Source organism: Dromiciops gliroides, chromosome 2, assembly GCF_019393635.1.
Source record: "Dromiciops gliroides isolate mDroGli1 chromosome 2, mDroGli1.pri, whole genome shotgun sequence".
NCBI lineage: Eukaryota > Metazoa > Chordata > Mammalia > Microbiotheria > Microbiotheriidae > Dromiciops > Dromiciops gliroides.
In genome coordinates this window covers 192,395,024-192,411,258 of record NC_057862.1, presented here as the reverse complement: position 1 = coordinate 192,411,258, position 16,235 = coordinate 192,395,024, and the positions used below count along the sequence as shown (strand labels likewise).

General features: G+C 36.6%; 1 protein-coding gene and 1 pseudogene across 1 annotated transcript in view; both read right to left on the bottom strand.

Annotated features, from left to right (window-relative positions):
* MGA (MAX dimerization protein MGA) overlaps window positions 1-16,235 on the bottom strand; it is a 232,147-nt gene that overhangs the window by 148,916 nt on the left and 66,996 nt on the right. Inside the window, exon 3 of the mRNA XM_043983358.1 lies at window positions 11,238-11,305. The gene's annotated coding sequence lies outside the window, so the exon portion shown is untranslated. The remainder of the gene's footprint in view (window positions 1-11,237; window positions 11,306-16,235) is intronic.
* The window catches only part of LOC122738554, a 94,268-nt pseudogene that overhangs the window by 30,350 nt on the left and 47,683 nt on the right, over window positions 1-16,235 (bottom strand).

Below are 16,235 nucleotides of genomic sequence, written 5' to 3'. Positions count from 1 at the left end.
CTGACAATGACTGACTCCAATAGCAATCTACTGTTGCCTAAACCCAAATATTAGTCAAAAACTTGCAGAGCTAGAACACGGGGCCAAAAATCAGACTTTACCCTGGATCAAAACACTTTAAGAGCACTGAAAGCTTGCAGGTCACCACCCTGAGCTACCCCTGAGATCTATTCAAAACCCCAAGAAAGCAACAATAAGACCAGCCCAGACTTTTTCTACAGAAGTATGCAGAGGGGCAGCTAAGTGGCACAGTGGATATAGCACTGGCCCTGGATTCAGGAGGAGCTGAGTTCAAATCTGGCCTCAGACATTTGACACTTACTAGCTGTGTGACCCTGGGCAAGTCACTTAACCCTAATTGCCCTGTAAAAAAAAAAGGAAAGAAAGAAAAAAGAAATGAAACAAGAGTTTTAAGCAAGAGTTTAAAAACTTGTTTTTTTTAATAAATGAAATAAGAGTACTCAAGGAAAAAACTGGAAAAGAAATGAGAGAAAGAAAAAAAAGAAATGGAAAGGTAGTTAACAACTTTACCTAAGAGGTACCAAACCTTCCCCAAGTGACAAACTCCCTGAACATTAAAATAGATCAGATAGAAGCCAATGACTACTTGAGACCACAAGAAATATTAAAACAAAGTCAAAACACGGGGGGGAAAAACCCACCAGAAAATTTAAGTTATCTCACAGCAAAAACAACTGAGTTAGAAAACAGAAAAATTTAGAAATAATTGGACTAGCTGAAAGCCATGTATGTGTATTTGTATGTGTGTATAAGAGTGTGTGTGTGTGTGTGTGTGTGTATACTTGTATATGTGTATATACATACATTCATTTGAGAGGTCCAATGAGGAAATTTGTTTTCCTTGACTATACTTGTTTGTAACAGGGGTTTTGTTTTTCTTTCATTCTCAAATGGGGGGGGGGGCACAGTGCAGAAGTAGAGTGAGAGGGAAAGAACTTGGATTTTACTACTTGAAAAAAATTGAAATTTAATTGAAAATAAAATAATAAGACAAAAGAAAATACTGTGTAATGATAGTGACCAATCTTATCCCCAGAGAAGAGATGACTTAGCACACTCTTTGGTGAGGTAGAAAACTATGACAGAGAGATGTTGCACATTCTATGAGATGCAGCATCATTGTCAATTGCTTTTGCTTAACTGCCTTTCTTTTTTACAGGGGAAGGCTAATATGGGGACAGGGGTGGAGCTGGGAGGTGATATTTGAGAGGGGGATAAAAGACCATAAGGATTCTAAATCACTGCAACTCCACTGCTCCCCCTCTGAAATGGTCCCTTTTGACTCTCCTTACCTTTTTTAATATCTATCACTTTGCACTCAGTTTTTTAAAGGCTTGTAGAGTACATAAAGGTTGTAGAGAATTAATGACTGTGTGAATGGAGAGGGATAAATCTATATTGTGAAGATAAAAATGACAAAATTTGGCAACAAATTGGATGTGTAAGGGACTGGGAGTGAGAAATCAAGGATGACACATAGGTTACAAGCCTGGCTAATTGGGAGGACAGTGATGCCCTGGATCTGTTGTCAGATGTAGTAACCTTATGAAATATTTTTGCTTAGTTGTTACTCCGTTACAGGGGACAAGATGAGGAGGGTTTGGATTTTTCTTTGCATTTAGAAATGACTGTGATATAAAAGCAATAGGCATCAGTAAAAATAAACATATCATCAAAGAAAATAAAACAAGATCTTTTTTTTTTAAATCTAGTGATCTGGGGGCAGCTAAGTGGCACAGTGGATAGAGCACTGGCCCTGAATTCAGGAGTACCTGAGTTCAAATTCGACCTCAGACACTTAACACTTACTAGCTGTGTGACCCTGAGAAAAGAGTTGAAAATTTAGATGCCATCATGACATCTAAAGTAAAAAAGACTGTCATGCTCTAGCAGGAAGATGGCCCACCCATGTTAGAAAGGAGCTAACATGGAAAGACTTGTATGAACTGATGTATAGTGAAGTGAGCAGAACCAACAGAACATTGTACACAGAGACAGCAATATTGTTTGATGAAGAACTGTGAATGACTTGACTATTCTCAATAATAGAATGATCTAAGAAAGTCAATCCCAAAGGACTACTGATGAAACATACCATCCACCTCCAAAGAAAGAACTGATATTGATGGAACAGACTAAAGCATGCTATTTTTCACTTTCTTTCATTTTTTTTCTTTTAATCGAGTTTTCTTGCACAAAATGACAAATATGGTCATGTTTTACATAATCATACATGTATAACCCAAATCTAATTGCTTGCCACCTGTGCAAGGGGGGAAGGGAGGGATAAAAATTGGAACCCAAAACTATAAATAAATAAAAATATTTATTACATTTTTTTTTATTTTTAAAGAATTTTTTTTAAAGATTCCTATTTAAAAAAAAGAAAGGGGCAAACAGGAAAATAGGATATAGCTCTTGGTGGTTTAGTAGTTTCATATTTGATGGCCTAGTAGCTAAATTGTATGAGAGCAAAGTACAATGATGTGTGTAAAGTGCTTTGTAAACCTTGAACTGCTATATCAGAGTTCAATAATACTGTTTTTGTTTTATTTTTCTAACCTTTCTTGAAGAATTATTTCTGTAATTGTTATTGTGTTGAAAGCCTTGGAAAGATTTATTAAATGCTTGGTCAGTACAGAAGTTGCCAAACATTTGGTCATTTGCTAATATTCTTATAGAGAAAGAAACAGTTAAGCAAACTATTCTTGCAGACAGTTTGATATGTCTTGCAGTAACTCTGTGGAGCTCATGATGTAATGTGGAAGTCACTGGGGATATATATGGTTGTTTCTTAACTTTTTAATTTTGATCTTATTTTGATCTTCATTCCATACACTGGATTGAACACATTTTAGTATATTTACTAAAATAGTAGAATTGAGGTTAAGAATCATTATTGAGGGGCAGCTAGGTGGTACAGTGGATAGAATACTGTCTCTGGAGTCAGGAGGACCTGAGTTCAAATCCAGCCTCGGACACTTAACACTTACTACCTGTGTGACCCTAGGCAAGTCACTTAACCCCAATTGCCTCGCCCAAAAAAAAAAAAAAGAATTATTGACATGGTGGGCATGCTAATGAATTAGTGATTCACAAAAGGGTAGTTATCAACAAGTTGCTTATTGCAATACTCATGAAACATATAATAGTGGCTTTTAGTGATCCATCTGCCTATTTGATCTGGCCTAAGTGGTTAATAGAATTAGAGAAGCAGCCTCATAAAGGTGATAGTAAGATTTTCCTTGATTCCCATCTTTGGAAAGAAGCAGTCTCCACTTGGTTGACCAGAGGTCAGATCATTATACCCTTTAAATAGCATGACAACATAGTCCATGAACTAACAATTATGGAATATAATATATCACAGGATCATAAATTGATCACATATCATAATATCATTGACCTAGAGTAGGAAATTACCTCAGAGGTTGTCTAGTGCAACCCCCCTCATTTTACAGACAAGAAAACTGAAGCCAAGGAAGGTTACATGGGTATGAAGCATTAAAGGTGGGGCCTGAACTAAGATCCTCTGACTCCAGAGCCAGTGTTCATGCCCTTGTACTACTTCCTACAAGATCAAATGAAAATTAAAACTAGCTAGAAGAAGAAAAACTATGCAAGGTCAGCATATAATTCCCACACTTAAAGCTAACAGAGATAGAATCACCGTCCTCATAGACACTGGGTTGTACAGCCTGCCTCTTTACAGCTTTGGACTGTTAGGCAACTCCATTATAGAAGACGGAAGATGAGAAATCAGTAAGTCAATAAGCAATAAGTCAATACGTCAGGCACTGGGAATATAAGGAAAGGCATGAACATAGTTTCTACCCTCAAGGAGATCATATATTAATGAGGGAGACAATACGCAAACAACTATATGCTTACATTATGTATGCAACATAAATGCAAAGTAATTTTAGAGGAAAGGCATGATCACTCCCGGGACACTGGAAACATCTCTTCTTAGAAGGTAGGATTTGAACTGAGTCTTGAAGGAAGCAAGGAAACCAAGAGGTAGAGTTGAGGAAAGAAAGCATTATGTGAGCAACAGCCAGTGAAAAAACAATGGAGTCCTTTCTAAACTTACCCTCATTAGATTTGTTTCACCAAAAACTTGTTAATTTTGTATAATCAAAATTAGCCATTTTATCTTCTATGATCCTCTCTATCCCTTGTTTGGTCAGGAAATCATCATCTATTCAAAAGTTTTAAAGTTAGTTTCTTCCTTATTCCTCTGATTTCTTTATGATGTAGCCTTTTATGTCTAGGTCCTGTATCCATTGAAAATCTAACTTGATATATGGCACAAAAGATGTTGATTTATGTCTGCAAGCATTCTGTACTGTTGGGGGCTGCTAGGTGGTGCAGTGGATAATGTACTGGACTTGGATTCGGGAGGACCTCCAGCCTCAGACACTTGACACTTACTAGCTGTGTGACCCTGGGCAAGTCACTTAACCCTCATTGCCCCAACCAAAAAAAAAGAATTCTGTACTGTCTTCCCAGCAGTTTTCTTTTTCAAATAATAAGTCGTTAACCACTTAGTAGCTAAAGAAGGATTGTTTTTGGCCTTATCAAATATTTAATAAATATTTATTAAATGTCTACTATGTGACAGGTACTAAGCTAAGCACTGGGGTTACAAAAAGAGACAAAGAAAATCTCTGCCTTCAAAGAGTTTACAATCTAATAGAGGCAACAAGTAAACAAATATGTACAAACTAACAGGAAAAATAGGAAATAATTTTTTTAAAAGAAGGCACTAGATTTCAGAAGGATCGGGAAAGGCTTCCTGTAGAAGATGGGAATTTAGTTGGAACTTAAAGGAAGATAATAAGTGGAGATAAGGAAAGAATGTTACAAGTGATGGAGACAGCCAGAGAAAATGCCTGGAGCTGAGATGAAGTGTCTCACAAAGAGGCCAGCTTCAATCTAGAAGATTAAAGAGTATGAAGCAGTAAGGTATAAAAAGACTGAAAAAAATGTGTGTTGGGGCAGGGAAGTAGAGCTTCTCTCAAGCTAGGTTATGATGGGCTTTGAACCTAAACAGAAGATTTTTGCATTTCATCCTAAAGGCAATAAAGAGCAATGAAGTTTATGGACTAGAGGGGTTCACCTATGCTTTAAGAAAATCTTTTGGTGGCTAAATGGACGATGAACTGGAATGGGGAGAGACTTGAGACAGGAAGACCCATCAACAGGCTACTGTAATAGTCCAGACATGAGATGACGAGGGCCTACACCATAGTACTGGAAGTGTCAAAGGCGAAAAGGGGGCATATTCCAGAGATGTTGCAAAGGTAAAGTCAACAGGCCTTGTCAACATCTTGAATATGGGGAGGGAGGGAGGAGAAGGAGTGAGGAATCTAGGATGACTAGGGAGGTTGTGAGCCTAAGGAACTGAGTGGATGGTTGCCTTCCTCAAACAGGGAAAGGTGGGAAGGAGGAAGGGTTTAGGGAAAGATATAATGGATTCACTTTTGGATATGTTGAGTTTAAGATAATTATTGCACATCCAGTTCAAGATGTCTGAAAGGCAGTTGGAGATGTGAGACTGAAGATCAAGAGAGAGATCGGGCCAGAATAGGGAGATTTGATAATCATCAGCACAGAGACTTGATCATTAAATCCATGGGATCACCAAGTAAAATAGTATACAGAGAGAAGAGGACCCAAGACAGAAGCTGTGGAACACCCATGGTTAGTGGACATGATCTGGATGAAGATCCAGCAAAGGAGACCAAGAAGTGATCAGACAGGTAGGAGGAGAACAAGGAGAGGCACCCCAAAAACCTAGAAAGAAGAAAGAAGAAAGAAGTAGAGAGTGATCTACAGAGTCAAAAGCTTCAGAGATATGAAGGAGAATGAGAACTGAGAAAAGGCCATTAGATTTAGCAAGTAAGAGATAAGAGTTAACTTTGGAAAGAAAAGCCAGAAGTCAAAGTGTAAAGGGTTAAGAAGAAAGTGAGAGGAGAGAAAGTGATGGATTTTCTAGTTTAGCCAGAAAGAGCAAAAGAGGTCTAGGAAAATAGCAGAGATGGAAGGAACAAGTGAGGGTTTTTTCAGGATGGGGAAGACATGAGAATGTCTGTAGGCAATAGGAAAGGAGCCAGAAGACTCCAAAAAAAACTCCAAATAATGACATAAGAAAGGAGCCAGAAGACAAGGAGAAACTGAAAATGAGTGACAGAGAGGGCCATGGGAATGGGATTGACTGTACAAACTGAGGATTGGGCCTTGGTGAGGAATAAAGCCACCTCACCATATGAGACAAGAGTGGCAGAAAGTATCCAAGAAAGAGAGGAGAAAGGGGAGTTCACAACAAGTGTCCTCAATTTTTTCTGTAAAACATGAGGCAAGATCCTCTATTGGGGAGGGGGGAGGGGGGTTAGGCAGTATTTAGAGGTTTGAAGAGGGATGAAAAGGTTTGGAAGAGCTACAGTAGAGAGTGGGATAGTGAGTTGATAAAGTTGTAGAAGGATTGCCAACAGCAGTCAGGGCCCCACTGATGTTGTGTAACATAAATTTGTAGTGAACTCAGTCAAATGGTTCTGTGATTTTCTTTACCTACATTCAGCGAGACATATGTAACTGGGAAACAGAAGGACTGTTCCAAGGCTGAGTCTTAGAAGGGATTAATTAGTGATATGATAAGAAGGCCATGGGCTCCAGAGAAGAACGCAGTGTAGAACTGAAGTAATTCAACAAAAGATAAAGCTGGGGAAAAACAAGAGCATTGCTAGTGCAGGGGAGATGGCTTGGAAGAGAACTTGAGGGGTTGAAAGAATGGATGTCATGGCGAGGATAAAGAGTAGGATTTGGTGAAAGAAGGGGGAAAGCCAAGTCAGATAAGGGAATTTTGGAATTCTTAAACACAGTTGTGGCTTACTAGGTTCATTTGCTTTGGTATGCTGCATGCCTAATTTGTTTCTCAGATTGACCTATTTCTTATCTAGTATCAAATTTTTTAATCATTGTTCTTTGTAGTATAATTTGAGATCTAATATTGGCAGGTCCCTTTCCTGCCCAATGTTTGCCATCATTTTCTTTGAGAATCTTGACATTTTCTTCTAGATGAATTTTGATATTATTTTTCTGTCTCTATAATGTAATCCTTTGGTGGTTTGATTGGTATGACACTGAATAAGCAAATTAATTTAGGTAGAATTGCCATTTTTACTATATTGGCTGGGCATTTCTCATAAGAAATTAATACTTCTACAATTATTTGCTTCTGTCTTTATTTCCTTAAATAATGTTTCCCATTTATATTAACATAGTTCCTGTGCATTGTTGTTGTTGTTTGTCCTTCGTTCTCAAAGAGGACCATGACAACAGGGTGTTGTCATGACTTACACTGAATTGGATTTAAGTGAGGGAGAGTTGTGCAACGTCACCAACCTCACTGTCTCCTTCAGAGCCATCTGGGTCCAGTGGCAAGATATACATCAAGATGACTGAAGAGAGTACCAGATGTTTTTAAGGCAATTGGGATTAAGCACCCAGGAACACTCACTAAGTGTCTGACACCAGGGCCAGTGCTCTATCCACTGTGCTACCAAGCTGCCCATAACTTAATAGGAAGACTCACAAACATCTTATAAAAAATCTAGTTAAGTGGACTTTCTCATCTATCTTTTCCTCTTGTGTTTCAATGGTATTATACAGAAATGCTAATGATATATTCTATTATTTTATATTAAGAAATTTTCCTGAAATTATTGTTTCAATTCATTTTAAGCTGCTTCTGGGATTTTCAAAATATACCATCATATCATTAGCAAAATGTAACCATTTTTGTTTCTTCATTTATGCTTATTCCCTCAATCTTTTTCTTATCTTACTGAAAGAGGCAGCAGCATTCCTAATACTATATCAAACAGCAGTAGTGACAAAAGACATCCTTGTTTTTACCCCTATTATCATTGGAAATGACTCTACTCTATCTCCATCATATGTAATGTTGGCTTTTGATTTTAGGTACATACTATTTACCATGTTAGGGAAGGGTACATTTATTCTTCCGTTTTCCAGTTTTTGTATGTGATATTTTAAACAAACTGATGTGTATTTTGTCAAAAGATTTTTCGGGATCCATTCACTCAATCATATGGTTTCTGTTATTAATATGGTCAATCATGTTTATATTTTTCCTAATATTAAATGAATTCTACATTCATGATATAAACATAACCTGTTCATAATGTATTATATTTGTGACAAGTTCTGTAGCCTCTTGATTAATATTTTATTTAAAAATTTTGCATCAGAGTACATTAAAGGTAGGTCTATAGTTTTCTTTCTCTGTTTTGACTCTACCTTGTTTAGATATCAAGACTATATTACTATCATTGAAAAAAAATTGCTAGAATTGTTTCTTTTTCTATTTTTGCAATTTATATAATATCTCATATATCTGCTCTTTAAATGTTTCCTAGAATTCACTTGTAATTCCATCTAATCCTGATTTGTTTATTTTTCCTTTGAGGACTCATGAATTGTATAATTTCTTTTTCCGAGTTTGGATTGTTTAAATTCTCAATCATTCTGATAACCTGTGTATGTTTTCTGTAAATGTTCATTCACTTCATTTATATTGTCAATTTTATTGACATATAGTTGAGCAAAAGAGTTTAATTTCTTCATTTATTGTGAATTTTTCTTTTTCATTTTTGATACTGCTAATTTGATTTTCCTCTTTGTTAGATCAAATTAGTTAATGGTTTATCTAATTTATTGGGATTTAAAAAAAACCTCTTAGGCTTATTCATTAATTGATTGGCTATTTTTAAATTCACTAATATAAAAATGAAAAAGAATTCACAATAAATGAAGGAAAAATAAAAGAAAACATCAGAAATTATATTGCCCAGTTATATGCCAACAAAACTGATAACAAGTGAAATGAGGATGAATATTTGTAATAAATACCAAGATTAATAATATAAAGAGGGAACAGGATGGAGGTAAACAGTTAACAATAGTAACTGTGAAAAAAATTTTGAAGCAGAGGCAAGAGTAATGTAAGATGATGAGGAGGAGGAAGTTTGATCGATTGATGGATTGATGAGAATTAGATGAAGATGAGAAATGATTGAGGAGGACTGATTGTTGTTGATGATGATGATAAAACATATGGTACTTTGCTGGGCTACTGTGAAGAAAATTCTTTGTCAGGTATAAGGTACTATATAAATGTTGTCTATTACTGTTGCTGCAAGAATCAACCCCATGGGTTTGTTGTAAGGAAATATCTCTTTAAAGTACTATATAAATGTAGTTTACTATAAAAAAAAAAGATGAACAGGACGCTACCAGAAAAACTCAAAAGACTTGCATGAGCTGATGCAACTGAAATAAACTATATACAAAATAACAGCAATACCGTAAGATGATCTGCTGTGAATGACATGATTATTTTCAGCAATGCAATGACCTAAGACAACTCTGAAGGTCTTATGAAAAATGCAGTCCACCTACAGAGAGAAAACTGATGGTTTCTGAATACAGATTGAAGCATAAGGGTTTTTTTTGTCAGTTCCTTTATCTGAAGGTTTGTTTTTGTCTGTTTTCTCTCACAACCTGGCTAATGTGGAAATGTTTTACATGACTACTCATGTATAGCTTGTATTGAATTGCTTGAGTTCTTGGGAAAGGGAGGAAGGAAGAGAATTTGGAACACAAAGTTTTGTTTTGTTTTTAAATTGATGTGTAAAATTTGTATTTACATGTAAATTGGGAAAATAAAATTCTAAATCAACAAAAAAAGATTAACAACAAACAAATTATAACTCATGAATATAAGTGTAAAGTAAAGAATGATATAGGGGGCAGCTAGGTGGCACAGTAGATAAAGCACTGGCCCTGGATTCAGGAGGAGCTGAGTTCAAATCCAACCTCAGACACTTGACACTTGCTACCTGTGTGACCCTGGGCAAGTCACTTAACTCTCATTGCCCCCCCCAAAAAAAAGATACAGAAAAACATTGGAAGATCTGTATCATGGGATGCAGAACAAATGAGCAGAACCAAGAAGTGCAATGCCATAAAACATCAATGACAAATCAAAACAAAATGCTATGAAAATATAAAGACCAAGTTTGGCCTCAAAGAAGAGATAAAATAATGCACCTCCCCTTAAGTGCAGCCTAGAACCCTCCCAAGTGGGCCCAGACAGAACCAGATTAAAATCTAACTGGGAAATATTGAACAAAATGAATTAAAATACAGTAAAACATAGGTAGTATTAATATGTGGTTTTCTTTTTTCTTTTTTTTTCAGGTTAAACATGTGCAGTTATATAAAACATTAACATATTAGTCATCAAATATGGTCTTGACACCTAAAACAAGGGCAACAAAGAGCAAGAGAAAAAACTATGGTCCAATGTCCGTAGTGAAAAAAATACTAGCAAAGACTCGGTAGAAATGCATCCCCAAAATTATACACTATAACTAAGTTGATTTATATCAGGAATAAAGGATTGTGTATTGTTAGCACAATCAATTTTAAGTGGTTATGCATGTAAATAAGACCCTGTCCAATTTTAGAATTTTATACCATTGGCATAATGTTACCTACTGAAAGGAGCATCTGAAATGACCTCACCATCTATAACAAATCTCTTTTTCATTTGGACTCTGCACAAGACATCATCCATACCAGTAGTGAACACCTCTGATGATCACTTATCTCCCCAGTTTAATACCTCATTTGATATAAATAAGCAGATTACTGAAAGTTCACTCTGTGGCTGCATCTAGCAAGAAATCTTGTATAATCTTAACATAGAGCTGGGAGCACTTTGGTGGAATAGAATTATACAGACTGTATTCTAGCCTACTGACTCAAATGCTTTTTTTGTACTTTTTGTAGTCAGCAACTAATAAATACAGAGGGATTTTGTATTTTTTATACCTTAAAAGTGATAAATATGATGGTGAGATGTTAAGTGACTTGGCCAAGGACTGGGTCTTCTTACAGTAAATTAACAGCAGAGCCAAGATTCACACTATAGAATGTTAGGGTTAGAAGGGATCTTATAAGCTATCTAATTCAACTATGGGCTAAGGGGGAAAAGTAATTTTAGCAAATTACTACAACTAACACAACTAATTAACACAACTAATAGTCAGCAAAGCTGAAATTAAAATTCCTGTCTCCTGATTCCAAGTGTAGTGTTCTTTGCACAATATTATGCCGCTACTCACAAATACAGTCTTCTACTCTTAAAGATGTTGCTTCAACCCAGAAAACAGATGAAAAATACATCTCTCTTCTTTCTTTGGAGAAAGGAAGAAAAAGTAGTCATATATATGCTGGTATCTCTTGATATCTTTTCAAGAGCCTTTTTTTGGAAACAAATACCATCTGTGATTCTTTCTTATTCTTTTGGTAACTTCCCCTCTTCGAGATGTCTTAAAAATCAATCCCTCAGTGTTTTCAAAATTGTATTGCCTCCAACACATATTTATTCTGTATAAACACTATCTGGTTAAACTACTCTTTACAACTTCATAATAATAATTCAAAATTTATACAATTCAATTATATAAGCATTCATTAAATGACTACCATGTATCATGTCCTGCTCTAGGTACTAAGGAATTAAAGACAAATAGTCCATGCCCGTGAGAAGCTGGGGGGGGGGGGAGAACAGGAGGGTAAGAGAACATGTACATAGAAAAATTAAATACTAAGTATAAACAAAGTTATTTCCAGGGAGAAGGTACATGTCCAATATGAAAAGCAGTTTGTTAATAATAAAACAGGAGTTACAAAAGTTACAAAAGAAACATAGAGCAGAAAGAGATGGGACACATGAGGGATGAAGCTGACAAGACTAGGTATAAAGGAGCAAGGAGTGATAGCCTAGGAAAAGAGTTTAAACCTAGGCAGTCTGATTCAAAATAGGATAATATATTTTCATGCCCTTAAAATAAGAAATAGTAGTGGTTGATCTGATCATTAATCCTTGAGCAAAAGGTAGAAAAAGGAATGCAGGGAATACATGTAGTATACACAGATGAACACAAATGACTAAAACCTGGTCCTCCCTGGTGGAAGTCTTGGGGACCAGCTGGTTATACATGAGTGAGACATGTTTTAAGTATTGACCCTCTAATAATCAAGTCAATAACCAATTTTGTGCTAAATGCTGAGAATACAAGGGAAAAAAACAATCCTTGCTCTCAGTCTAATGGAGGATACAAACATGTAGACAATGGCATACAATCAAGATAAATAGGATAAATTGGGGGTAATCTCAGAGGGAAGCCATTAAGATTAAGGAAGACTGGGAAAGGTTTCTTGTAGAAGTTAGGACTTAGTGGATGATACTTGAAGGAAATAATGGAATCTAGGAGCCAAAAGTGAGGAGGATAGGAATTCTAGAAATGGGGAACAGCCAGTGAAAATGCAGTCAGTAGACGGAGTGTCTTGATCAAGGAACAGTAAGGAGGCCAGTGTTGCTGAAATTATACAGTACATGGAAAGCCAGGTGATTAAAAGCTTTAAAAGCCAAGCATAGGATTTTATATTTGATCCTTCAGGTGACAGGGAAGCACTGGAATGAATCAAATGAGTTGAAGAGAGTAGGGTTAGTGACATGGTCAGACCTGAGCTTTCAGAAGATCTATCTGACAGCTGAATGGAGATGGATGGACTAGAGTTGAAAGAGACTTGCGCCCAAGAGGCCAACCAGAAAAGTACTTTGAGCAGTCCAGACTTGTGGTGATGAGGTGATGCCACTAAGCCAGGGGCAATGTCAGAAGAAAAAAGTGAGATGATACATGACATACTGGGAAGAAAGAATGGACGGGACTTGGCAACAGTTTGTGTATGAATGTTGAGAGTGAAGAGTTGAGGATGACATCCAGGTTGTAAGCCTGGGTGATGAGAACAATGATAGTACCTTTGACAGCAACAGGGAAGTTGAAAGAGGGAGGGTTTGAGGAGGAAGAAAAGGAGTTTAGTTTTGTATATGTAGAGTTTAAGACGTCTATGGTACATAGTTCGATATGTCTACTAAGTAGTTGGAAATGTGAGGCTGGGGATAAGAGAGAGCTTAGGCCTCAATAAAGAGATCTGAGATTCGTCTGCATAGATGATCACTGAATCCAAAGAAGTTAATGAGTTCATTAAGTGAAACAGCAAAGAGGAAAAAGCTCTGACCTAAGGCTTACTTCAATACTGAGTAGATTATTTTCTTCCAGGATGGGAGATTTTAGGAGGGTCATTGATACTGGACTGGCAATTAATGTGGAGGAGCAGGGCCGGTGATTATTTAAGCTTTAGCTTCAGGATTTAACCTTCCAGTGAATACCTGAATTAATCTCTTTAGGTATTGACTGATTTGGAACTCCTCGCTATGCAAAGGATGTTTATTTTCTCCAGCATAATTTGGAAGTGTTGATTCTGCTGTGCACAGACATATTCTGCTAATGGAAAAACCATAGCTTTCACTTCTGTCACAGATCTCTGCTGGGAAGGCAGTGTCTCTACTTTTTAGTATGCTGTCCAGATTTTCCATAGCTTTCCTTCCAAGGAGCAAGCATCTTTTAATTTTATGGCTGCAGTGGCCTGCTGGAGTGATTTTAAGACAAAGAACATAGAATCTGACACTACTACCATTTCTTCTCCCTCTGTTTGCCAAGAACTGATGGGGCCAGTTGCCAAGATCTTAGGGTTGGGGGTTTTGGGTTTTTTTAATATTAAGCTTCAAGCCTGCTCTTTCACTGTCATCAAGAGGCTTCTTAATTCTTCTTCACTTTCTGCTATCAGAGTGGTATCATTTGCATATCTGAAATTATTGATATTTCTCCCAACAACCTTAATTCCAGCTTTTGATTCATCCAGCCTGACATTTCACATGCTGTATTCTGCATATAAGTTAAAGTGACAATAGTAAATAAAATAAATAAACAGTAATAAAGTGACCTGTAATACTCATTTTCTAATCTTAAACCAATCAATTGTTCCATGTTCAGCTGTTGCTTCTTGACCTGCATACCGATTCCTCAGGAAATAAGTAAGATGATCTGACACTCTCATCTCTTTGAGGACTTACCACATTTTGTTGTGATCCACACAGTCAAAAGCTTTGAATGTAGTCAATGAAGCAGAATAGATTTTTTTTTTCCTGGAACTTCCTTGCTTTCTCCCTAATCCAGCAAATGTGTGCAATTTGGTCTCTAATTCCTCTGCCTCTTCAAAAACCAGCCTGCTCTTATGGTAATTCTCAATTCACATACTGCTAAAACCTAGATTCCAGAATCCTAAGCATAACCTTGCAGGCACATAAAATGAGTATAATTGTTCAGTATTTTGAACATTCCTTGACACAGAGTGTGAATATCACTATTATGCCTACTTTACAGAAAAGAAATTCTTCCTACAGACATTCTATCTACAGGCAAAATATAAGTTTCTTGAAGAGTAAGACTGGGACATTTCTTTCCTTTGCATCCCTTGCACATAGCAGTTCCTTCATTTAACAGATGTTTAATGTTTGTTGAATGTCTGATCTGCATTTACTCATTAAAATATTTTGCCTTTTATTTAGCAATGGACCAAGAGATCCAAGTGCCACTTGATCTATTCACAGAAAACCACTCATAAAACATAGTCTAAGTGCTCTAATTTAGCCATTCACATGGAATGGTTGTATTCATTAGCATTAGTTGACTCAGAATCTGTAAAAAATTTAAATCTCAGTCCTTACTGAATAAAATGTAGTAGATATTATTGCAGGAATCAGGAGAGTTGGCTTTGAATCTCTTGTCAGAGGCTTATTAGTTTAGTGTTTTGCATACAGTAAGTAATTAAATAAATGCTTTTTGAAAAAATTAACATATGAATGAGTTAACATGTAAAGCACTATACAAAAAATGCTATTTTTATTTGTTACTGAATTGATCTTGAGTAAGTCACAACTTGTCAGAACCTTAGTTTCTTCATCTATAAAATGGGAATAATGTCCATGCTCCCTATTCACAAAGTTGTTTTGAGCAAAGACATTATCAAAATGTGAATTACTATCATTATAAAAAAGATGACCACTATTGTTCTGATATATTTACATTTTTCTAGGGTTGCTCTATCTAATCATTTGTCATTCCCCATTTTATCTTTTACTTTAGCAATTTTCTGTTCATTTGGCTTCATTACAATTGGTAGGGAATTCATATCACATTATGGTTTCTACAATACTTCTAGACCTATTAAAGATGTGTGTTTTTGCCTTTCTTTGTATCCCCAGCACTTAGCACTGGTACACAGTAAGAACCTCCCAGAATCAGGAAGAACCGGTTCAAACGCGGGCTCAGACACTTACCAGCTTGCTAGCTTTGTGACCCTAGGCAAGTGACTTATACTCTGTGTCAATTTCCTCATCTGTAAAATGGGGGTGAAAATAATAGCACCTACCTCTCAGAGTTGTTGTAAGGATAAAAAGAGATAATATTTGTAAAGCACTGAGCACAGTGCCTGACATGGAGTAGGAGCTTAATAAATGCTTATTCCATTCCTAAGAAGTGCTTGATGAGGATGAGGAGGAAGAGGATGACCATGACAAAGGCTATATTAATAGACCTTATGGCTGAGCTAGTCACTATATAGCCCACCAGACTTCTACTCTTTACTAGTTGCTACAATCTAAGCAGGGTAATACTTTGATATGGTGATATCCTGTGGAGGTGCTGAAAGGAATTTTACTAAATGTCCTAAATGCCTACCCATAATGCAGAGCTGGCCTATAGTTATGCTTTTGGCATGGTACATTCTTTAAAGGACAATAAAAAATAACTATCCCCACAAAAAAAGGGGGGGGGATGGCTAGGTGGCGAAGTGGATAGAGCACTGGCCCTGGATTCAGGAGGACCTGAGTTCAAATCCAGCCTCAGACACTTGACACTTACTAGCTGTGTAACCCTGGGCAAGTCACTTAACCCCCATTGCCCCGCCCCCAAAAATAAATAAATAACTATCCCCATGACTGTAGTGTTATTCTACACTCTTTGCTGATGTTTTCGATACTTCTGAGTCAGGTAGGAGCTGTTTGTTACCCCTATTGTGAATTTTATTTTTTAAAATACAGCTGCTGGTATTTCTAATACCCACCAACACTTTTGCTCTCTATTGCTTCTATAATTTTCTACTCTTTAACAGGTGCTTCCACCTTTCCTCTCCCTCTTCTTAACTCTCTGAAA